This window comes from Sarcophilus harrisii, chromosome 4, assembly GCF_902635505.1.
Source record: "Sarcophilus harrisii chromosome 4, mSarHar1.11, whole genome shotgun sequence".
Lineage (NCBI taxonomy): Eukaryota > Metazoa > Chordata > Mammalia > Dasyuromorphia > Dasyuridae > Sarcophilus > Sarcophilus harrisii.
In genome coordinates this window covers 192,562,834-192,588,704 of record NC_045429.1, presented here as the reverse complement: position 1 = coordinate 192,588,704, position 25,871 = coordinate 192,562,834, and the positions used below count along the sequence as shown (strand labels likewise).

The following is a 25,871-nucleotide window of genomic DNA, read 5'->3' as shown; positions in this document are numbered from 1 at the left end:
TCACTTGATTGGTGGATTTTTCCTATTTCTGCATTGTCTCCTTGTTCTAGGGCACTAGAACTTCAGGACAATTTTCCTTGACAATTTGTCTTCTAATATCGTATTAGAATTCTTTTTTGATTGTATCTTTCGGGTACTTCAACTATTCTTATATTTTCTCTCTTCAGTCTGTTCTTTAGAACAGTTATTTTTTGTTGAGATATTTCACATTCTTTTCTATTTCTTCCATTCTTTTGATTTTGCTTTATTATTTCTTGGTGTCTTATAATATCATTAGTTTCCCCTTGTCTAATTCTAGTTTTCAAGGAATTATTTTATTGTTTTTGATTTTCCCTTTCTGGTTTGTTGGTTGACTTTCTTTTCATAATTTTCTTGATTTTCCTATATTGTTTTTATTATTCTATTTTCATTTTGTCTCAATTGTTCTTTTTTTTTTTTTTTTTTTTTTTTTTGGCTTGTTTGCTTAACTGATTTTTATTTTTATTTTGTTCTTAACAACTAATAATAATTCAAGTTTTAGTCCTGAGATATCAGGACCTAAGCCTCAGGTTCTCCTTACTGTTATTTTCTGAAGTCTGTCCCTGAGGCCCAACCTTGGATACCCTTCTCCACTCCTAAGCCACAGCGAGGGCCTCCAGCCCTATCAGCTGTCAGCAAATATACTTGATCCATGTGGTCCCTCTGGTGGCTGTAAACTGTAGTCTTCTCTGCCCTGAAATGGGAACCAGGGATTTTATTCTCCTTCAAGTACCTACATTTAGCAGAGTCCCCAGCCATCTGCTACTTTATTCTTCCAGCATATACTAGCTCCTTCTCCCTACAGCCCCAGCCCAGGACAAAGTCAGAGCGGCACAGCACATCTGTTTTTGGCTTTCCTCAACAGTGAAATGCCCTTCAGTCTTCTTCTCAGCTCTTTGACTCTTCCATTGTCCTTAAGGTGAAAGTTCCTAAGGCCACTTCCTAACTCAGCTTGTTTGTCGAGTCTAAGAAGTTAGCCTAGAAGTATTTGCAATTCACTCAGACCAGACCTTCTCCTCTACACTTCAGATCTTTCCTGCGGTCCTCTTAAGTTGTTTTAGGAAGACAATTGCTTTATCCAGACTCCTGTTTATTTCTGCTCCTCTGCTGTTTACTCTGAGATGTTCTGTCTTTTTTGGTGGAGGAAGTTTGAAGAGCCAAAAGTTTTCTGATGTATTCTGCCATCTTTCCCCACAAATAAGTTGACAGTAACATTTTCTTATGCATGATTATCAATAGAATTAAGTAAGCTAACTAGTAACTAACCTTATAAAATTATATTTGATATTATTAAAAATCATAATATATGGAGAAATCCCTGCCTCTACCCTCCCAAGGGCTTCCAATGAGATTAAAATATAATTGAGAAATAATTAACAAAATTTAAATATACAATAAACATAGTTAAAGTTAATGTGTAGTTTTTTCTAAGTCATATGCAGCCTATAGGAATCTGTTTCTATTTGAGTTTGACATTACTTGTTTGAGTACCTCAGATTTGTTCAAGGAGCATGCATTTCATTTAAGAAAGAGATTGTGTAGGCAAGCATGAAGAGATTATATTGAAGGTTTTGAGTCACTTCTTTTTGTAAATTTCCATATAGCAGGCAAAAAAAGAGAGATTAAATAGTTCTGTTAGCTTTGAAACCGATTCTTCTGTTTTCTTTAATACTCTCTATTATCAACTTTACTTTGTATCCATATAGTATAGATGATATATTCTTTTTTAAAATATTTTCGTTCTTTGCTTCTTGACTCACCTTTGCATCAATGTTCAAAAACTATTACCTTGAATAGTGAAATCATGAAGCCAGTTTGTTTTCCCAAATCTAAAAAATCTTACCCTACCCTGTTTTGTACTATAATAATGGATTTTAAACCATCATTTGAATAGTATCTTTTCTTCTCTCAGTAATTTTTAAAGTATTTAAAATAACTTGAAGATAATATGCAACTAAAACTTACAGAATTGATAATGAAAGCTTAGAACTAACTTTGTTAAGGGCTGAAGCGTTTATATTTGATTCTAGCAGTAATAGGGAGCAACTAAAATTTATTGAGCAGGGTAGTGATGTGAGTAGACTTTGCTGCTGCTAAAGGTATTTTGGGGATCTTCATTTGGAATTGGCTTCAGAGAGATCTACTACCTACAGAGAAAATAAGTCTTCTTATTTTATCACATGGTAGCATTTGAAATTTTTATTTCTATCTTCCATCCCCTTCCTTCTTGCATAAATAACTTTAACCCAAACTGAGTACCACTGTCCCTCATTTCCCCCACTTCTCCTCTGCCTCCTCCCCATTAGCAATGAAGTTTGAAGTTGCAGAGTGTAATATTCTCTCTAAAATGTAATGTTCTCTTGTTGGAGTTTTCTTGGGGTCTCTGGAGCAGCCTCCTTTTCAATTCAGTAATCACCACACAAGTACAGTCAGGGGTTAAAGTCCAAATCCTTTATTGTCTCCTTCAAAGTCTTATCTCCTTCACTAGGGGCTCGGCTAGTTTTTCTGGAGGCCTTTTGGATCTTGGTTTCAGTGGAGAAGCAAAGGAGGAGAGCCTGCCACCACTTTTCTGTTCTTCCCTCATTCTGATTCTGGCTGAGTTTGTCTGATCTTATTTGGTCTCTTATCAAAGGTGTGAATTTTGTAGAATTATAGTAAGTACACGTACTGAACTAGAGAACTGTTAAGCACTGTGCTAAATAACCATTGTCTCTTATCAATTCCACTGACTTAGTATCTTGTTTCAAGTTCTGGCCCATAACCCTAGAATCAAGGAGAACTTTACTTGGAGTATATCTGGTAACTTTATTGATACAGATTAATTTGTATGTTACTTTCCTTCTAACTTTAAAGTGATAATGAGTATAAATGACCATGATAAATGAAAGTTGTTGTCAATAATTGGGAATTTTTTTCTTTTTAAAAATGACTATACTCAGAGAAATTCATTTGGTATTTTTCTGCCTTTTAAGATTTTTGGATATTAATAAGAATTCATATTTCTATATGCAAAGCATTGTATAAAATGCTAAGGAAAAGTCAAAAGATATTTAAAATGTTGTTCTTGCCTTTGAGAGACTTATAGGTTTGATAGTGGGAATATGTCACAAATATTAAGTATAATAGCAAGAATGTAGACTAGAACATAACAAGTTTATAGCAAATGTAAGATATTGCTATTCTAAATCGAATGAAAAGGTCACTTTCCTATTCTTCAGTCTTATTAATTTGTTCTCTTACAACTTAGAAGAATACTTAAATAAGTTTAGACCTTAACTACCATTGCCTGAGATTCATTCATAAAATTATTTTCAACAGGGTTTTTCTGTGGCCTTTGCCATGATTTCTAAAATTTCAGTTATTTTTAAACTCTATACTATAGAATTCCTGAGCAGTAAGGGAATACACTGTCTCCTTAAATACTTGAAAATAGGAATATAAATTTTTTTCTGTACACAAAGATTTGCTTTATTTTTACCATGTCTAGAAAAATATTGATTTTTTTCCATATTTTTATCTTGCCAACTAAACTATATAATATATTCCTTTTTTGAAATCCAGCTTTATTTTTACCATGTCTAGAAAAATATTGATTTTTTTCCATATTTTTATCTTGCCAACTAAACTATATAATATATTCCTTTTTTGAAGGAATTGAAGTAGAATATTCTGAATGAAGAAGTAATATTGAAGTAGAATAAATTATCAAGGCCTTCCTACTTTTGCTTTTATTTTAATCTCTCATTTTCCTAGCTTTGACATAAAAGGAATGGGACTGATTATCTTATAACCTTTAAAATGGTCCTTCATCAAAATATGATCTCTTACTTTCATGTTGTTTGCATCTTTAAGTAACAAATTGTTAAATTTCTTAAGTAAGATTTGCATTTTAATATTTTCTCTAGCTTTTCCATATTTATTCTCTCCTAATTTAATATCTTGAAGTTTCTGGCATATCTTAGCAAATTGTCTATACTGACAATTATCAGATTTCTATTCACCTTTTCCTCATCAAAAAGATATAAGATGGTATTTTTTAGAAATGGTCAATCTTATACCTATTAGTGATATAAGCACTAACCACTTTAGTTACAGTTTAATTCTTTACTGTAAATATCATTGGATTTAACATTCATTAAAAAAAAGTATACATAAATCTCATGTTTCCATTACAGAAGTTTCAATTGAGCCTTAGACAAAGCTTCAGAACACATACTATAGCAAAAATTTTGATCTAAACATATATTCATATTTATTAACTGAGGTGTAAACTTTCAAAATCAAAAGAAAACTTAGTTTTTCCTTTTTCATACGATTTCTAGGATTTAGATCTGAAAGGACCTTAAGATATCTAGACCACAGATATCAAATAGGTAGCCTGTATAACTTTCCTGAATACTACCTGAACCAGATTGAAATATAATAGGGAAATTTTTAACAAAATAAAAATACAACAAAATATAGATGGTATATAATATTGAATATGATATTCTGGAGAGCAGTGGAGTAATCAAAAATCACCTCCCCATCAAAACAGAGTAATAATCCTTCAGAGGAATAGATTGTCATTCAATGAAAAAGAGGATTTCAAACATTCATCATGAAAAGGCCAAAGTTGAATGGAAAATTTGATTATCAAATACAGGATTCTGGAGAAGCATCCAGGTAATCAGAAAAGTGGTATTATAAGGGACTTAATAAGGTTTATCAGTTTACATTGCTGTATGGGAGGATGATACTTGTAATTCATTAGAACTTTCTCATTATTAGGACAGTTAGAAAGAATATATAGACAGGACACTGTTGTGAGTTGAATATGAAGGAATAATATCTTTTTTTTTTTTTTTTAATGGTGAAATTAAGGAGTAAAAGGGGAATAAATTGGGAGAAAAGGAAAAGGAGAAGTGGAATGGTGTAAATTATCTGCCATAAAAAAAAGAGGGAAGAAAAGGCTTTTACAGTAGAAAAGGAGAGGGGGATGAGTGAATCTTACTCTCATCAGAATAGGCTCAAATAGGAAATAACATACATACTCAGTATAGGTATAGAAAGCTATCCTGCCTTGTAGGAAAATAGGAGGGGAAATGGGATATGGGAAGAGGGAAGAGGGTGATAAAAATGAAGGTATATTGGAAAGGAGTAGTCTGTATCAAAACACTTTTAGGAGGTGTAGGGCAAAAGGAAAAAAAAAATAAATGGGAAATAATAGTTAGCAGTAGTAAATGTAAAGACTTTTGAAGCAAGTTTCTCTGATAAGGCCTCATTTCTCAAACATAGGGGGAACTGAAACAAATTTATAAAAAGCCATTCCCCAATTTATATGTGATTAAATGATAAATGATCTAAGCCCAAAGGACTATAATTTCATGCATATCCTTTGATCTCACAATACCATTACTGGCATGAATACCAAAAGAAATTTAAAAAAAATGGAAAATGACCTATATGTTCAAAAATATTCATAACATCTCTCGTTTTCAGGGTAAAAATATTGGCAATTGAGGGGATGCCCATCAATTAGGGAATGACTTAATAAACTGTAGTATATGTTTGTGATAGAATATTATCCTTCTATGGGAAATGATGAACAGGATGCTCTCACCAAAACAAAACAAAACAAAACACAACAACCTGGAAAGTTCTCCATGAACTCAAGTATACTTCAGTGTACTATATACAAAGCAATAGCAATGTTCCAGGATGACCAGCAGTGAATGACTGCCATTCTCAGCAGTACAGTGATCCACGACTACTCTGAAGAACTTATGATGAAAAATCCTATTTATATAGATAATATATAGATATAAAGAGCTGATTAAAACAGATGGAAGCCTCCCTTCTCTCTCTCTCTCTTTCCCTCTCTGTCTCTCTCTTTTAAAACTAAATTTTCTTGAGGGTTTTTATTTTCATTTATTTTATTTTCATTAGGTTGGGAGATATATGTTTTCTTTTGCAACTTTTATGGAATCTTTTGCATAACTTCACATGTGGTTTCTTAATTGTGGGTGGGGATAAAGGAGAGAATCTAGACTTAAAAATTTTAAAAACAAATGTAAAAAAATTTGTTTTGAATGTGACTGGGATAAAAAATATTAAATAAAAAAAATAAGTCATTATGTGGCTTAGATCTTTATGTATGAATTAGTGGCCCCTGTTTCTATGAATTTAACACTACTGAGCTAGAGTAATCCTTATCTTCCCTTTATCCCCACTTTATAAATGAAACAACTGAGATCTAATAAATTTATGAGACTTGCCCGAAATCGCACAGTCTATATATCTCATCATTACTCTTTTCTGACCAACTCAGATACTTGTCTACTTCCAGAATGCCATACCTCTATTCTTAGATGTACTGGCTTGCCTAAGGAAAAATAATACAGAAGAACATTGCCTTGACTTGCTTCTTGGGGAATGCCATCCAAGAGTTTTAGAAAAAAACAGACTTTTAAAAACCATTTAACAATGAAGCTCTGTTGGGGAAAAAAAAAAACAAAAAAACTTTGTACACATCTTAGAGTGTGGCCAGTGGACTGGCTATAATAGCCTTGTCCTCACTGGTTTATACCATAATAATGGTCATAAAAACAAGTTAGCATAACAGATTTGAAGTCAGACCAGCCCTCATGATACCCTGGACAAGCAGCTACCTTCTCTGAAGTTCAGTTTCTTATCTGTAAAATGGGGGTGACCCTACTCCTCTTCACTAGGTATTGTGAGGATAGAATGAAATATGTATAAAGAGCTTTGGAGACCTTAAAAACAGATGTGAATAATAATGTTATGCATTATGTTTCTAATAATAGCTCTAAGCAATATTTATGATTACTTTCATCTTCATGGAAAACTTTCATATTTGCTTTTAAAAGTGACAGAATGAGGAAAAACTAGAAAGCTGTGTAAGGTGCCTCACTCTGCTCCTTTGGATTTTTCTATAGTTCTCTATTCAGTGCTTGAATTGGACTTTCTAAATCTTTGTAATGAAAGGCTGCCCTATAGTGGAGCTGCCCTATAGTTCTCAAAACTTGCTGGAACAGGTAGAAATAATTGATTTGCTGGTTCACACCTTTCCTAGGGCAAGGAAGTAAAGCTTTTGATTCTTCCAAAACTTGTTTAGCTAGAGAAAATGAAGAATTTAATTAAGCAGAGTATATTAATTAATTATAATATTAATTTGTGATAATATTAAGAATTTGGAATCCAACTTTTTTATTTGTTTGTTTTTTTATTTTTTGGAATCCAACTATTGAAGATAATCAGCTTATATCTACCTTTTCCCCAGCCTCTTTAGCTCTAGATATTGATGGTCTTGATTCTATTCCCTAGCTACCAAATACTTCTTTTACAGATGAAATAACTAAGAAGTTCAGAAGTTAAATGCTTTATCCAGGGTAGCTCAACTTTATTAGGAAGAGAAATAGGATCAATTCTTCAGATTTCTAGTTCACTTCTCTTTCTCACCAAGAAATTTAAGTGTCATGTTCAGTCCTTGATTGAGCTCTCTACTAATATTTATAGGCAGAATATAATTAATCTTCACTATTCTTTTCTACAGATTAACAATGTATAATGGAAAGAAGCTGAATTTCTGAAGTCAAACAAATCCTTGGTTCGAATCTAATTCCCAAAATTAGAATTCTGCAATCATGGTCAAGGCACTTAATATGTGGTCATCACTTTCTTCCCTTTAGAGTTGGAAATATTAACAAATATAATATTATAATATTGGGGAGAACAAATGAGAGTATGTATTTAAAGCTTTTGAGAAACTTTAAAACTCTTAAAGCTGCAACATTGTTACATTAATGTATTTTCCAATGTACAAAGTATAATTAAGAACTGACAATGAAAATTTCTTGAACTGATTTCTTTGATATGTCCTTTTGATGTGCCCATTTAAAATTTGAAGAAAAATAGTTGTTTATCTAAACTAGAGGTTTTTAATGTTTTTTTGTGTGTCATGGACTTCTTTGACAATCTGGTAATCCTGTGGTCTCCTTAGAGTATTTTTTTTTTTTTTTAGTGTTTATAAGATTATAAAAGAAGCCAATTATGATATAATACAGTGAAAAAATATTAATGAGTTCTTGGGATTCCATAATTAAGAACCTCTGCTCTAAACAATAGGCTCAGCAGGCAGTTTGATAAAAATAGAAATTTAATTCTATTAACTTTCCTACAAAATACAATATGATCTTGAACATACTGCTCAAACCATCATTTAATTTTATTATTTATTACTATTGAGTTTTCCTTATTTTGTGGTTCTGTTGCCATTAATGAGATAAATATCTGCCAGTAGTAAATCTTGAGATTATCATAATGCTGCTTCATGTCTGTGTGAATCGATTTTTGAGGCACATTCTTTTAGATTACTGGAGTAGCATTTAGTCATATGCTGTACACTAAATCACTCAAATAGTGAAAAGTACTTGTACTAGAAGTAAGTTAAATAATTGCATAGATACTTAACATTAGAACTTCAGCAAATTCTTCAGTAATTAAGAACTTCAAGACTGGAGGTTCTGGTACATTTTTCTTTAATCCCTTTCTCTTCCATTTGTCCCCTCCTCAATACACATACACACATGCACTTTTAAAAAATGTTTCTCTTTTTAAAAATGTCTAATTTTTTAGTTAACAAGCATTTAATTTTACTCTCTCTAATCATTGTCAAAAAACCCCAAATAAACCCGTAAATAAATATTCATAATCAGATAAAACAAATTCCATTGTTGGTTATGTCCAAAAATAGCTCTCTTATTTTGCATCTTGAGTTCACCATCTTTCTTTCAAGAGGGTAACATGTCATTATTGGTTCCCTGGATTAAGTTACATCATGTTAAATTGATCAGAGTTCTTAAATCTTCCAAAGTTAACTTGTCTTTGCTGTGTTGTTCTTATTGGTCACTCTGTAATTCATGCAAGTCTTTTAAGGTTTCTCTGAAAGGGAAGAGGGAAGGATGAAAGCATTTGTTAAATGCCATTGTTGGTAAGTACTGTGCTAAATGATTAATGAAGATTATCATATTTGATGCTCACAGTAATCCAGGGTGGTAAATGTTATTTATTCCCATTTTACAGTTGAGAAAACTAAAGTAGATAGAGGTTTGTAAGTGTCTTGCTCAGTCATACAATGTTTAAAGGCTAGATCTGAAGTCAACTTTTCTTTACTCCAGGCCTAGTTCTCTAGCCCCTTGCTATATAACTGCCTATAACCATTATCATGATATTACCATCCCTTTTATCATGATTTGGAGAGTACTAATATTTCATTATATTAAATATTATGATATGTCTTATGTGGGAAATAGAAATGACATGACAATAATATGAAATTGGAAAAAATAACTGGACCTGACCAAATGCTAGAGCTATAAATGGGGTGATCTGACTGATGACTTATCTACAGCACAAGAATTTAATACATGTATCTTTTTAGTAAGAATTAATTAAAAGAACAAATAAATTGTGTCTATGTACATTGTATTAAGAGTGAATTTGGCTCACTAGAGTGGATATGTTTCTAAAAGTATATAGGCAGTTCTCAGATTAAAATTGAGTTTCCCAAATTTCTTTTGAAGTTCTTTGAAAGTCAGAACACTTTTCCCATAAAAAAGTTCTATGAAAGAGTGATTCTAATATTCTATTTAGGTCCTTAGTGTCTTTAAGTACTTAGATACTTTGATATATTTATGTCAGATGATAGGATTTCATTGACTGGCATCTTTAAGAGTAACGTAGTTTTTCTATTTATTTTCAATTATATTTTTGCTGCAATTTTGTCTGAGATCATAGTTGCAACTGTTGGTTTTTTTTTTACTTTGAGGAAAACATAATTCTGCAATATTCATTCTCATATTGGCAACATTCAAAAGCTGTGTGTATCTGAGATCATAGTTGCAACTGTTGGTTTTTTTTTTACTTTGAGGAAAACATAATTCTGCAATATTCATTCTCATATTGGCAACATTCAAAAGCTGTGTGTGTGTGTGTGTGTGTGTGTGTGTATCAGAAACTTTTTCTGCTTGTTAACTACTGGCCATATTTGTTCTAAAATATATTCTTGATTTTCAGACAGTGTTTAGAGGTTGTGAACTACAGCTTTATGTGTATATGTGTGTACTTATTTCTACATACATATGTATTTGGTACGTGTGAGAAATGAGTTGACAAACTTATGCAGTGTTTAGTCCAAACTTGGAAGAGAAATGCAACATCCGATTTGAAAGTTTTTTATTTTCAAGGTTTACTAATTTTTTTAAAAAAGTATTATTTTTCCTTTGAGGCCAGTTACCATGGGATATAAAAATCTGTGAATAATTTGAACACTTGCCCAGGATGCAGCTAACTTCTCTGAGGATTATTAAAAATTTTTTAATATCTCAGGGTTTATTTTGCTATCATATTATATTGGATTTAATGTAGATAGAAAATCTAGGAATTTTTAAAAGAGTAGCATATACTTACAAGTAATTGGTGGGTCAGAATTTTGATGTCTGACTATAGTTTTTTTGAAGGTTCCAGGAATACCTGGAATATAAGGAAAATGTGAGATTGGGGTTGTTGTCTATAATCAAAAGGATATTTATACCAGCACTTGACTTGAAACTGATTATAGGTAATCATCCATGGCTAGGGAAAAAAAAATGTTCTTATTAGATCTGCTCAATTATTCATAGATTGCATTGAGTTTTGTGGTAAGTCCCTTAGGTTCTTACTCAATCTATTGCTTCTTACTTTACTAACATCATAACAAGCATAATTAAGTAATTTCTTCAACCATGGTGAATTACAAACAACAAATTAGTAAGTGAGGGTAGGCACATTGACAGCAGTTATGGAAGAGACAGAAAAAGCATTATATACAAGAACCTAAAGAACATAGTAGTCTGGAACTACTTAGTATAGAGTCATATAATCTTACCCGATACAATAGGTTCTGACTCCATCCATATATTAATTAGTGATAAATATAGTAAGCAAAGTTCATATGTCCATAAATCATCAATAAAAAGGTTAAATTAATTGAGGTAATTCAGGCCAATTCCAATAGACTTGTGATAGAGAGAGCCATCTGCACCCAGAAAGAGGACTGTAGGTACTGAATTTGGATCATAACATAGTTTTTTCACCTTTTTTGTTGTCTTCTTGCTTTTTTTTCTCTCATTTTTTTCTTTTTGATCTGATTTTTCTTGTGCAGCATGGTAAATGTGGACATTTGTACAGAAGAATTGTATATATTTAATGACGGATTACTGGCCGTCATGGGGAGGGAGGAGAGGAAGGGAGGGAGAAAAATTTGGAATTCAAGGTTTTGCAAGGGTGAAAACTATCTTTGCATGTATTTTGAAAATGAAAAATAAAAAATAAAATACATAAGAATTAAATAAAAATAAGATAAAAGAAAAAGGTTAAATTTATTCACCTTATTTTATTTTAGAAGATAGAAAAGAATTAAAGATGTTTTGGATCATCAGGAATATTAAATGCAGAGATCAGCAAAAAGTATACTGTATGGCTTGACTAGATTGATGATGTTATCATTTTCCTTACTTCAACCTTACCCATCCATGTTTTTTCAGCTTCTGAGATTCTTGTCTTTTTTCTTATTGGTCATCTGCAGGCAATCTATCCAAAATGTTGGAGGCCTCTAGTCACTAAGTTAAGTCATCAATTATTTACTAAATTCTTACTATGTGCCAACTGCTTAGGATAAAAAGGCAAATACAGAGTAAGCTGGAGGTAAATTCAGAGAGAAGACCAAGGAAAGACTTCTTGAAGAATGTGGGATTTTAGTTGAGTCTTGAAGGAAGCCAAAGAATTCAGGGATTAAGAAAAGAGAACATTTGAGGCCTGGATAACAAACAACCGGTAAAAATTCAGAGGGTGTGTATTGTGGGGGGTAATAAGAAGGATAATTTTGATGAATGGTAGTGTCTTTTGAAGAGAGTAAAAATTATAAGAAAAGAAGAAATGTAGAAAGGGACTAGATTATGAAGAACTTTAAAAGTCAAGTAGAAGATTCATTATTGATTCTGGTGGGAATAGGAAGCCATTGGAGTTTTAAGGTGGGGAGAAGGAAGACATGGGTAACATGGTCACACCTGAAGTTTAGAAATGTCACTTTGATAATTGAATGGAAACTGATTGGATTGTGAAAGAGACTTGAACTTACATGAACTGAAGCCTAGTGAAGTTAACAGAACCAGGAGAACACTGTACACAGTCAAGCAATATTGTACAGTGAAGAATTGCAAATGGTTTGCTTATTTTCAGCAATACACTGATCCAAGCCAATCCTAAAGGACTAATGATGAAGTATATTATCAACTCCAAAGAGACATCTGATATTGTTTAAATACAGACTGAAACATTGCTGTTTCATTTTTTCTTTTATTTGATTATTGTACAAAGTATAAAATGGAAATGTTTTACATAATTGCGCATGTATAACCTATATCTAATTGTTTACTATCTGAGAAAGTGTGGGGAGCAGGGAAAAAGAAATAGAATTTGGAATTTAAAATTTGAAATAAAAGTGTGGGTGGATGAAGAAGACCTGTATTTTCTGTAGACAGAAAAGAGAAGGAGGATTATGCAAGACATGTTGCAAAGGTAGAACCTTTTAAAATGTCTATCATATAGCACTACAGTACGGCAATCTCTCTGTAATTCCTAACTTAATGTATAACTTCATCTTGTTTTTTAATTATATCTTTTCTGAATGAGACTCCTTATGCCTCTTAAATGGTACTATGGCCTACTGTCTTTTTGGTATCAAAAAATGGCACTTCTTATCTTTGGGAAAGGAAGTAGAGAACTTGATTGGCCTATTGGGGAGCAAAGAACTTTCTTAAAACTCTTTAAGTAGGGCATGCACTTTTAGTTGGTATTTCTATAGTGATTCATCTACTCTTCTCTCTTGTAAACATTTTATATAGATGGAAAAGCCTGATGTTAATATTTTGTTACCAAATATATATAATTTTTGACATTAATAATTATAAATAGCTTCCCTAGTGGTCTCACGTGTGTTGTCTCCTGAATGGATCTCTGCAACCTATATTTGATCAAATTTGACTATGTTTCCCATTATTATTCTCTTTGATACTATTTCTGCCTTTTCTATAGGTACAGGACAGTCATGTTAAAGTCCAAGTATATTGTTATTGATGGTACAAGAGTTTTGTTATAAAAATATTTTCATATTTTTTTCAATTTTTCTATTCTCCTCTTTTTATTTTTATCCTTAAGTGCCCTCATGAGGATTTTGCTTATTGAATTCCTCTTTAAATGTTCTTTAAATTTACCTTTTGAAGAAATACTACTCTATTGTTTTTCTCCTTAAGATTTTCTGAACAAACTGGTTTGTATTCTAAATTGACTTTGGCTGCCACCTTGCTCTATTTAACATATTAGGTGTTTGCTGCCTCAGGTACTTTTTATGTTCTTGGTCTCATTGTGACTGTTGATTTGTATCAGTTAAAAATCTTCATAAAATTATAATTGTCTTAATATCTTTTCTTATATCCAAAGTTATTATTTTTAATCATTAATTAATAAATTAATTCTTTTAAATCAGGATTGTGTTACTTCAATCATATACCCTATTTTTCATTTTTATTCTTTCTTTTAGATTTCTATTAACTTGGATATTTGTTCTAAAAAGTCAATGCCTGACTATACAGACACTGATTCAGGAAGAGATCCCACATCAGTAACAACTCATTTCCTCTGTCAAAATATAATCTTTTTTTTTTTTTCCTCTTCAGTGTTATTCAGCACTCATCAAGTCTTGCACTTGCCAATTCTTTCTTAAAGTATTCATGTTCTATCAGCATGATGTTTCTGTATAGTTTATAAATCTTTGACTTCATTTATTCTAATACATTTTTTGCCATACTCACTTATTCCTATTCTTACTTCAAAGTCATCAGATATCAAAGTATATTTTGATTTAATTTGGAGAGTCTTATTGAACTTTGTTGAATGTTTCTATTTCTTCATCTTCTGCAACAAACATTGGCACATGGCCTATTGAGTATTACACCACAGCTATGTTAAAGTTGATTTGAAACTTATATGAATCTTAGCATCTTGAAACTGCTTTTCTGCCACTTTGCTATCATCACTGTAGAGATAGAAGGTGAGGAGAAATGGAGAACTCAAAGGAATGAAGACCATTTTGTGGTTTTCTTTGTTTTATGAGCTGCCACAGCCAAAGAATTCATCGTCAAGTGACCTTAACTACTTATTGCTGCTCCTGAGAAAGTTTGTTGTCATGTTATGCAAAAAAAAAAAAAAAAAAAAACCCAAAACACTCTAATAACAGGTGATTATTAAAGTTATTGAATATAGTTATATCTCTATCTTAAAAACCACTCCTTTGGAGATGAATTTGTGACTGGGCATGAGAGCAAATAAGGGAAAGAGTTATTCATGTGAGGTGACATGTTCTCATTTATTGGTAGAATACATCTAGAGGTCCCTTTAGAGACAGCAAGATGGCCTTTGTCCATGATTATCTTGGAACATATTTGACTATGGTTTGCCGAGTTGGCAAATCACAAAGAGTTGGTTTTTTGGTGTAAGCCAACCCAAACAATAACAGACAGCCCTAATTTCTGATGGAATGAAAATATTTGTATCCATTAGAATATAAACTGCTTGAGGTCAGGTCTTGTATTTGCTTTTTCTTCTCATATTACTTAGTACATGTATGCCTGATACATAGAAATCATTTAATGAATAATTGTTGATAGATGATAGTTTTCAGTTTAGGCCATGGTACTACATAGATTCAATAACTTCCAATTAACCCAATCAATAACAATGCTGTACTTACTATGTGTCAGCACTGTGCTAGACATTAAGGATACAGAAATAAAGAATGAAACAATTCATGCTTTAAAGAGAGTGTATCTATGTATTAAATGTAAAGAGGGGGGAAAATTAAATATGAAGTAGTTAAAAGGCCCTTTGGGGAAGAAAACATAATAGCAGGGGAAGGCAAGAATGACTTCATGTATAAGGTGGTATTTGAGTTACAACTTACAAGTTACAAGTTACAAGAGTTACAAGAGCAGAATTCTATAATTAAGCCACAAGGATCTGATTTAAGATTTAGAATTTCTCCACTATAGATTATTCAAAACCTTTCCAGGACAGAAAGCTAAAACTTGTTTTCCTCTCGTGTACTTTTAGAACCCACGATTACCTTCACTTTACAAAGAGACAATAAAATTTGACTCTGTAGATAATTTTTGTAAGATCTATTTACACATTAGTGATTTCCTTGATAACAGTATTAAAAAGAAACAGGAAACTAATGCAGAACAGATATCATCACACAATTGTCTGAAAGATAAAGAAAATGCAAGATTATGTTGTTTTTTCTATTTGTTGATTATGAAAAAATACTTGAATCAGTAGAACAAAACATCTTACAAATTCTATCTTGTAATAAAATGTCTCCAAGTCAAATGTAAAAATTATGTAAAGTTTGTTGAAAAATATTATCATAGATATTCTCTGTCTTGTTCAATAGGATTTCTGATTTTAAATATCAGGTGAAGTATAAATCAAGGAGATATGTATGTTCCCTTTCATAGAGGAGATCCAGTTCTCAATTCAAGTTAAAGAAGGGATTCTTTTTGAAGAGTGAGGTCCTACAGACATGCCCCTGCTTTCAGATGACATCATAATGATACTATCAAGCAGGATATTTGGAGTAAAAAATTCTGATATTTTTCTGTGGCAAATTCATTAAAGAATATTGATAATCATATTGGTTGGGTAAGGATGGGTTTTCATTAAATCAGTGAGATCATAGATCCATTTGAGTAGATCCATTTTGTTCCCACAGCAGGCAGTGCCTACTAAAAGATATAGCAAGTTTGTCAAGTGACCTAGCTATCTCAGATGTATGTATTTACAAGTGTGCATATGTGTGTATTATTTATATAGAATGGTTAGTTATAACTCTTTTACATTTTTTAATAATTTTTTCACTTTTCCCATTATGTATGTGTACTTCCTCATATCTAGAAATATTTGCCAAATGGCAGCCATACAATTCATAATGATATATTTTTTAAAAAAAGGAAATGACAATATATAAAGCTAAAATTAAAGTATTCTTGTTTAGCAATGTCAAAGCTTATACTGTTATATGATGGGACATGTAGTTGTCTAGCAACAGGCTTCCTTCTCCCTCTTCCCTGCCCCCAATCATGATACCTCTATTAATTGTTCTCTTCTCTATCTAATTGTTTATTTAATTGATAGCTAGTGACTTCATTAAAGGCTAAGTTTAATTAATTGAGTTAATTGAGCTAAGAAAAAATATTGATTTTTGTCAGAGTTTAGCCACAAACAGCAAAAGTTAGGTACATGAGGAAAAAAAAAAAAAGTCAAAATAAGATGATGACCATATGGGCAGTATATTACATTGATAGGAATACTGACCTAGATGTCAGGAGTCCTATCTTCTAATCCTTAAACTGGCATCATTTTTGAAACCCTGAACCTTTCATTTCTCATAGTCTTATGTTACCTATATGTAAAATGAAGGGTTAGACTAAAAGATGGTCAAGTTCCCTATAAGTAATGAAACAGTCTATACTCTCAAAAAGCTGACATTCTATTGGGGGAAACAATATGTAAAACTATACATATAGGCAGATTAAAAACAAAGTAGTTTAATGCAAGATAAGAAAGGAGAACCCCAGTTCTTTGGAGCAAGAGGGAAATCCAGCTTAGTTTGGAAGATAGTGTTTGAAATGAGTCTTGAACAGAGGATGAGACAGGAGTGAGGAGGGGATGTATTGCAAGCTTTCAAGACAACAGTGCAAAATCATAGAGATATGAGATGGATTACTGTGTGTGAAGAGAAGAGACAGAACTAACTTGAGGCTAAGTGTATAGAAAGGGGAAAATGATACAATAAAGCTGAAAAGATAAGTTGGGTCCAGGTTGTGAAGGTGTTTAAAGGCTAAAAAGAGAAATATATATATAAACCTAGAGACAAGAACTATTGTGGAATTTTATTTTATTTTATTAAAGCTTTTTATTTTGCAAAACATCCATGGACAATTCTTCAACATTAGCCCTTGCAAAACCTTGTGTTCCAGTTTTCCTCCCCTTCCCCCATGCCTTCCCCTAGATGGCAAGTAGTCCAATATATGTTAAATATGGTAGAAATATATGTTAAATCCAGTGTTTGTTTGCATATTTACACAATTATCATGCTGCACAAGAAAAATCTAATCAAAACAGTAAAAGAAAGAAAGAAAAAAAGAAAGAAAAAGTGAAACAAAATAAAATGCAAGCAAACAACAACAAAAAGGGTGAGAATGCTGTGTTGTGAACCACATTTTTAGTTCCCACTGTCTTCTATCTGAGTGTAGAAGGCTCTCTTCATCATTGAACAATTGGAACTGGTTTGAATCATCTCATTGTTGAAAAGAGTCATATCCATCAGAATTGATCATCTGATAATCTTGTTGCCAAATATAATGATCTCCTGGTTTTGCTCATTTCATTTAGCATCAGTTCATGTAAGTTTTTCCAGGCCTCTCTGAAATCATCCTGCTGGTGATTCTTAGAGAACAATAATGTTCATTCATATACCATAATTTCACATACCATATTTTCATTCATAAACCATAATTTATTTAGTCATTCTCCAATCGATGGGCATCCATTCTGTTTCCAGTTTCTTGCCACTACAAAGAGGGCTGCCACAAACATTTTTGCACATGGGTCCCTTTCCCTTTTTAAAGATCTCTTTGGGATATAAGCTCAGTAGAAACACTGCTGGATCAAAAGGATATACAGTTTGATAATTCTTTGAGCATAGTTCGAAATTGCTCTCCAGAATGGTTGGATCCATTTACAGTTCCACCAGCAATGTATTAGTGTCTCAGTTTTCTTATATCCCCTCCAACTTTTGTCATTTTCTTTTCCTGTCATCTCAGCCAATCTGACAAGTGTGTAGTGGTATCTCAGAGTTGTCTTAATTTGCATTTCTCTGATCAATAGTGATTTGGAGCACCTTTTCATTTGACTAAGAATAGTTTCAATTTCTTTATCTGAAAATTGTCTGTTCATTTCCTTTGACCATGTATCAATTGGAGAATGGCTTGAATTCTTATAAATGTGAGTCAATTCTTTATATTTTTGGGAAATGAGGCCTTTATCAGAACCTTTGAATGTTAAAAATGTATTTCTAGTTTGTTGCTTCCCTTCTGATCTTGTCTGCATTAGTTTTGTTTAATATAAAAACTTTTTAACTTAGTATAATCAAAGTTATCTATTTTGCGATCAATAATGATCCCCAGTTGTTCTTTGGTCACAAATTCCTCTTCCACATATCTGTGAGGTAAACTATCCTATGTTTATAATATTATTTTTTATGTCTAGATCATGTACATATTTTGACCTTATCTTGGTATATGATGTTAGATGTGGATTAATGCCTAGTTTCTGCCATACTGATTTCCAATTTTCCTAGCAGTTTTTGTCAATAGTGAATTCTTATTCCAAAAGCTGGAGTCTTTGGGTTTGTCAAACACTAGATTGCTATAGTTATTGACCATTTTGTCCTGGGCACCTAACCTATTTATTGTGGAATGTTTTGAATACTGGAATTCATATGATCAGATTTGTACTTAAGAAAAATTTAGAGGGGCGGAACCAAGATGGCAGAGAGGACACACGTTTCTATCTAAGCTCTCCTTTTCCTTCAGACTACTTTTTATGAAACAGCCTTGGAATTAGTGCTTGACTGTCAGAACCCACGAATGTACTGTTGTACATTATTACATGTATTACCAACAGAAGATAATCTCAAAATTCGCCAGAAAAAGTCTGTTTTTGCTCACATGTGAGGACAGAATGAGGCTAGGCCAGGCCAGATTCAGGCAGATAGGCAGTGAGAACACGGGGAACAGCTCACACTGAACAGACCAGAGTGGGACTGGGTGTGGTCTCAGCCGCAGAAAATTTGTGGGGAGAGCTACTCTGCTTTGGCAGTAAGCCAGTAGATCAATAGAAAAGTTATGAACACAGGGGAGAAAGACTATAACCCCAAAACGCTAGAGTCTCTCTGGACCTGGCCACACTCACCCAGCACCAGAAGGGACTCAGCATGATCCCAGTGTGAAACTGCTGATTCCAGCGCAGCCATTGATATCCCACTACTGCTTTACTGCTACTTCCTATTGTCTGTGGAGGAAAGGTAAAAGGCTGGAGCAGAATCTACTATGCATCGGGTGAAGTAAAAAAAGCAGGGGTAGCCATCCTGATCTCAGATCAAGCAAAAGTAAAAATTGATCTAATTAAAAAAGTTAAGGAAGGAAACTATATCTTGCTAAAGAGTAGCATAGATAATGAAGCAATATCAATATTAAATATATATGCACCAAGTGGTGTAGCTTCTAAATTCTTAAAGTAGAAGTTAAGAGAGCTGCAAAAAGAAATAGACAGCAAAACTATAATAGTGGGAGATCTCAATCTTGCACTCTCAGAATTAGATAAATCAAACCACAAAATAAGAAAGAAGTTAAAGAGGTAAATAGAACACTGGAAAAGTTAAGTGTGATAGATCTTCAAGAAAACTAAATGGAGACAGAAAAGAATACATTTTCTTTTCATCAGTTAATGGAATCTATACAAAAATTGACCAAATATTAATGATATAAAGACCTCAAACTCAAATGTAGAAAGGCAGAAATAGTAAATGCATCCTTTTCAGATAACAATGCAATAAAAATTAGATTCAATAAAAAGCCAAGGGAAAATAGACCAAAAGTAATTGGAAACTAAATAATCTCATCCTAAAGAATGATTGGGTGAAACAACAAATCATAGACAAAATAATTTCACCCAAGAGAATGACAATAATGAGACAAAATACCAAAATATGTGGAATGCAGCCAAAGTAGTAATAAAGGCAAATTTTATATCTCTAGAGTCCTACTTGCATGAAATAAAGAAAGAGAAAATCAATGAATTAGGCTTGCAACTAAAAAAGCTAGAAAAAGAGCAAATTAAACCCCCCCCAATCAAACACTAAACTAGAAATTCTAAAAATAAAAGGAGAGATTAATAAAAATTGAAAGTAAAAAAAAATATTGAATTAATAAATAAAATTGAATTGGTTTTATGAAAAAACCAACAAAATAGATAAACCCTTGGTAAATTTGATCAGGAAAAGGAAAGAGGAAAATCAAATTGTTAGTCTTAAAAATGAAAAGGGAGAACTTTCCACTAATGAAGAGGAAATTAGAGCAATAATTAGGAGTTACTTTGCCCAACTTTATGCCAATAAATTTGATAACTTAAATGAAATGGATGAATACCTTTAAAAATATAGCTTGCCCAGATTAACAGAGGAAGAATAAATTGGTTAAACAATCCCATTTTAGAAAAAGAAATAGAACAAGCTATTAATCAACTTTGTAAGAAAAAATCCCCAGGACCAGATGGATTTACATGGAAATTCTACCATACATTTAAAGAACAATTAACTCCAATGCTATATAAACTATTTGAAAAAATAGAGATTGAAGGAATCCTACCAAATAACTTTTATGACACAGACATGGTACTGATATCTAAAGCAGGTAGGACGAAAACAGAGAAAGAAAGTTATAGACCAATCTCCCTAATGAACATTGATGCAAAAATCTTAAATAAAATAGTAGCAAAAAGATTACAGAAAATCATCCCCAGGATAATACACCATGACCAAGTAGGATTTATACTAGGAATGCAGGGCTGGTTCAATATTAGGAAAACTATTAACATAATTGACTATATCAATAACCAAATTAACAAAAACCATATGATCATCTCAATAAATGCAGAAAAAACATTTGATAAAATCCAACACCTATTCCTGTTAAAAACACTAGAGAGTATAGGAATAAATGGACTTTTCCTTAAAATAGTCAGTAGCATCTATTTAAAACCATCAGTAAGCATCATTATTGTATTAGAAATGCTAGCTTCGGCAATAAGAGATGAAAAAGAGATTAAAGAAATTAGAGTAGGTAATCAGGAAACCAAATTATCATTCTTTGCAGATTATGTGATGGTATACTTAGAGAACCCCAGAAATTCTATTAAAAAGCTATTAGAAATAATCCACAACTTTAGCAAAGTTGCAGGATACAAAATAAATCCACATAAATCCTCAGCATTTTTATACATCACTAACAAAATCCAACAGCAAGAGATACAAAGAGAAATTCCATTTAAAATAACTGTTGATAGTATAAAATATTTGGGAATCTATCTGCCAAAGGAAACTCAGGAACTATATGAGCAAAACTATAAAACACTTTCCACACAAATAAAGTCAGATCCAAACAATTGGAAAAATATTAAGCGCTCTTGGATAGGCCCAGTGAATATAATAAAGATCACAGTACTACCTAAACTAATCTATTTATTTAGTGCTATACCAATCAGACTCCCAAGAAACTATTTTAATGACCTAGAAAAAATAACAACAGAATTCATCTGGAAGAACAAAAGATCAAGAATTTCAATTATTAGTGGAATAGCAAACAATATAAATCAACATGGTGTTGGAAAAGATCACCAGAAGTCCTAGAAGGAGAGTACGTAAACAACAGTCATACATACACCTTCTTCAGCAGCCAAGAAATAGTCCAAAACCAAGCTATCGTCCATTGCTTCACATGTCAGGGAATCCAGTGATCCCCCTGAGTAGTAAGCAGGGGAGCCTTCAAAATTATATATCCTTGACTTATTTGAGTACAGAAGAATTATCAGCAAATCTTGTTTCTGCTTCTTTATCTTTCCTCTTATGTCAATAAGTTTTTTAGCTGATGATATTTAATGATACCTCTTTAGACTCAAAATGCTTGTCACTATTTTCTTTGCTTTTTTAAAGTTTCATTTCTTGTCTACCTTGAGATGGACTTCCCAGGGCCACTCTTATCATGAAGTTTTTTCCAATCACCTGTCTCCCTAAACTGATCTTGCTTTAACACAGATAATCATTGCTCAATGTTTAGCATACTCTATCCTCTCATACTTTGCTCCATCCTAATGATTTTTAGCTATCAATGTAAAAACCTTCTTTCCCTGTTCCTCTTTAAAGGTGCTCATTCTCTTACTCCCATCACCCTCTCAAATCTATTCCCTGTCATCGTTTCCCCCTCCCCCAAGTCCTTCTCCAGATCTGTGTACCCTTTCCATTATGCTCATTTCTATATTTTGGCTCTTTTCTAATGCATTTTATCCATAACCATCCTTTTCCTGTAGTGATTTGACTCCCTCCCTCCCCCCCATCCCTCACCTAGATCACCAATTTTTTTTTTTTTAATAGCCTTTTATTTACAGGATATATACATGGGTAACTTTACAGCATTAACAATTGCCAAACCTCTTGTAACAATTTTTCACCTCTTACCCCCCCCCCCCCCTCCCCTAGATGGCAGGATGACCAGTAGATGTTAAATATATTAAAATATAAATTAGATACACAATAAGTATACATGACCAAAACGTTATTTTGCTGTACAAAAAGAAACAGACTCTGAAATATTGTACAATTAGCTTGTGAAGGGAATCAAAAATGCAGGTGTGCATAAATATAGGGATTGGGAATTCAATGTAATGGTTTTTAGTCATCTCCCAGAGTTCTTTTTCTGGGCATAGCTAGTTCAGTTCATTACTGCTCCATTAGAAATGATTTGGTTGATCTCGTTGCTGAGGATGGCCTGGTCCATCAGAACTAGTCATCATATAGTATTGTTGTTGAAGTATATAATGATCTCCTGGTCCTGCTCATTTTACTTAGCACTAGATCACCAATTGTGGTGAAAGAGTTAGATGTACTCTTTACTTTCCATAGCCACTTCTGGACCCTCTACTATCATCATTTAGCAACCTCTGTTGCTTTGGGATTCACACTATTCAAATTTATCTTCTAATTCAGATCTTGGTGGTTGTGCTATATAGGTCCCTCAACATGTTTTCTTCATTTCCTCAATGAGTACAGTGCCTAGCTCAAAGTCTTTGTCTTCACCACATTGAGAAACTTAAAATACTGTCAGTTCTATTATAACATGTTTTAAAAATGTGATTTTGTTCCATTGTAACTGATAAATACTTTGACCTAACTTGAATTTCAAGATTGCTTCTGATCTATTGCTTCCCTGAGAAACAGTGAGAGAACTCAGAAAACTGTACCACTTCATAATAACTCTCAAAACTTCCTTCCGGCTCACTTCCACATGCAAACTCTAGGGTTTTTTTCAAGGTAAAATGCCATATTTATGGTATATATTCTTTTTTTTTATTGTAGCTTTTTATTTACAAGATATATACATGGGTAATTTTTCAGCATTGACAATTGCAAAACCTTTTGTTCCAATTTTTCCCCTCCTCCCCACCCCCTCCCCCAGATGGCAGGTTGATCAATACATGTTAAATATGTCAAAGTATATATTAAATACAATATATGTATACATGTCCATACAGTTATTTTGCTGTACAAAAAGAATTGGACTTTGAAATAGTGTACAATTAACCTGTGAAGGAAATCAAAAATACAGGCGGACAAAAATAGAGGGATTGGGAATTCTATATAGTTCTTCATACTCATTTCCCAGAATTCTTATGCTGGGTGTAGCTGGTTCAATTCATTACTGCTCCATTGGAACTGATTTGGTTCATCTCATTGTTGAAGAGGGCCATGCCCATCAGAATTGATCATCATATAGTATTGTTGTTGAGGTATATAATGATCTCCTGGTCCTGCTCATTTTACTCAGCATCAGTTCATGTAAGTCTCTCCAGGCCTTTCTGAAATCATCCTGTTGATCATTTCTTACAGAACAATAATATTCTATAACATTCATATACCACAATTTATTCAGTCATTCTCCAAGTGATGGGCATCCACTCAATTTCCAGTTTCTGGACACTACAAAAAGGGCTGCCACAAACATTCTTACACATACAGGTCCCTTTCCCTTCTTTAAGGTCTCTTTGGGATATAAGCCTAGTAGAAACACTACTGGATCAAAGGGTATGCACAGTTTGATAACTTTTTGAGCATAGTTCCGAATCGCTCTCCAGAATGACTGGATGTATTCACAATTCCACCAACAATGTATCAGTGTTGTGGTATATCTTCTGGTGCAGTAGGAGCCATAATTGAAGAAGATTTGATCTGTACTTCCCTTGATCTGCCATGGGATTCCATTTGATTTTGTAGCCTGGGACACTGGATAAGTGGTAGCTATAGAGGCAACCTTTCTTTATTATAGGGTTTTTTTTCCCCCCCTAATCATTTAACAAATATAAAACTGCTACCATTTTGATTAAGTTTATGTCCTTTTTTAAAATGTCACTGGTCACATTTTTAAGCATTAAGCCTCTAACACCATTTCCCCCATAATTACTGTGGTTCTTACTGAGCAGTTTTGCATAGCATAGTACTATTTGGGAATACGTATATTTTGTTTTATCAGAACCGACTGTATGTACTGAACTTCCCAGTTCTTCAGTTTACTCCATTTCCATGACCTCCTCCATCCCACCTACTAACTTGTTAACTACTAATAAATCATACCCTTGATTTTGGCGCCTTCCAAAAATATTCCGGTTCCATGTTTGTGAACCATGAAATTCCTTTTATCTGCTTATAATCTTATCCATCCTTTTTTATAGCTTAGATCCCTTTAACACTATTCTCACTTATTGTGATTACTAGTCGCTCCATCTCCCAATTCTTTCTCAGGCTATCACTTCTGTACTGTTTGTATTCTTCTGTCTTTCCTTTCTTGACACCATGGCAAGTCAATTTAACTCTTCTTATCCTCTACATAAATCCCTCACCCTCTTGTTCAGTTGCCAGTTACAGCTTGTCAAACCCCAGCCTTGGATTTCTCCCACCATTTTCTACTGCTGTCTCATTAAGAGATTATCTTTCTCTTTTCTAAGACAAAGCCCTCAACAAATCCTTCTCTTCTTCCCAAATTTCCTGTTTCTAGAAGGATGTCACCATGCTCCCAGTTACTCAGCTACAACATGTTTTTTCTTGGACTACTCATTTTAACTAAACTTAGCCAATTTGTTTTCAGAACTTGATTTTTCATCTTATTTCTCAAATACATTACTTTCTCTTCCCTTACATGCCTACCATCATCTTAGCTGGGCATTAACCTTTTAATTGTCCTGTTTGCCACTGTATTTTATCAACCAGACAGTAGACATTTCTCATTTATTTAATTTTTCTTGTGTGCATTGTTAGCCTTATCTTTTCAGTAATCATAGTTTACATTGATATTCTTGGACTTGATTCAATTAGCCACAGTATCATTTGTGACTGACTAGAGTGATACTACTCAATTGCAAATCATTGAGTACCACAGACCTCAAAGAATCAAAGTTGTGGGCAAGCTACAGTCATTGAAGAAATACATAGTGATCACGAGTAGACTATAGCATATTTCCAAAAATGACATTCAAATTATATTTGTTGACAAAAATATTTGACCAAAAGAGAAGGTGGGCAGGTTTTGTACTTTGTAGTAAGAGTGAGAGATCACTGAGTATACATATATATATTACACTGGTATTCACAAAATATATATATATATATATATATATATATATATATATATATATATATATTCTTTTTGGAGATTCTGTGGAATAATGTGAAAAAGAATTACATGGAATGAAAATGACAGTGTATTACAGTCTGTACTACTGATGAAAATATTCCTATCAGTGAGTCACATCTCACTGATATCATGGAACTCTTGAAGTATTTAAAGAAATTATTTCAGTGTAAAGTTTGG

At 32.8% G+C, this 25,871-nt stretch overlaps 1 protein-coding gene across 7 annotated transcripts in view; it reads left to right on the top strand.

Annotated features, from left to right (window-relative positions):
- Positions 1-25,871, top strand: part of CEP57L1 (centrosomal protein 57 like 1) — a 62,749-nt gene that overhangs the window by 6,569 nt on the left and 30,309 nt on the right. The gene's annotated exons all lie outside the window — the stretch shown is intronic.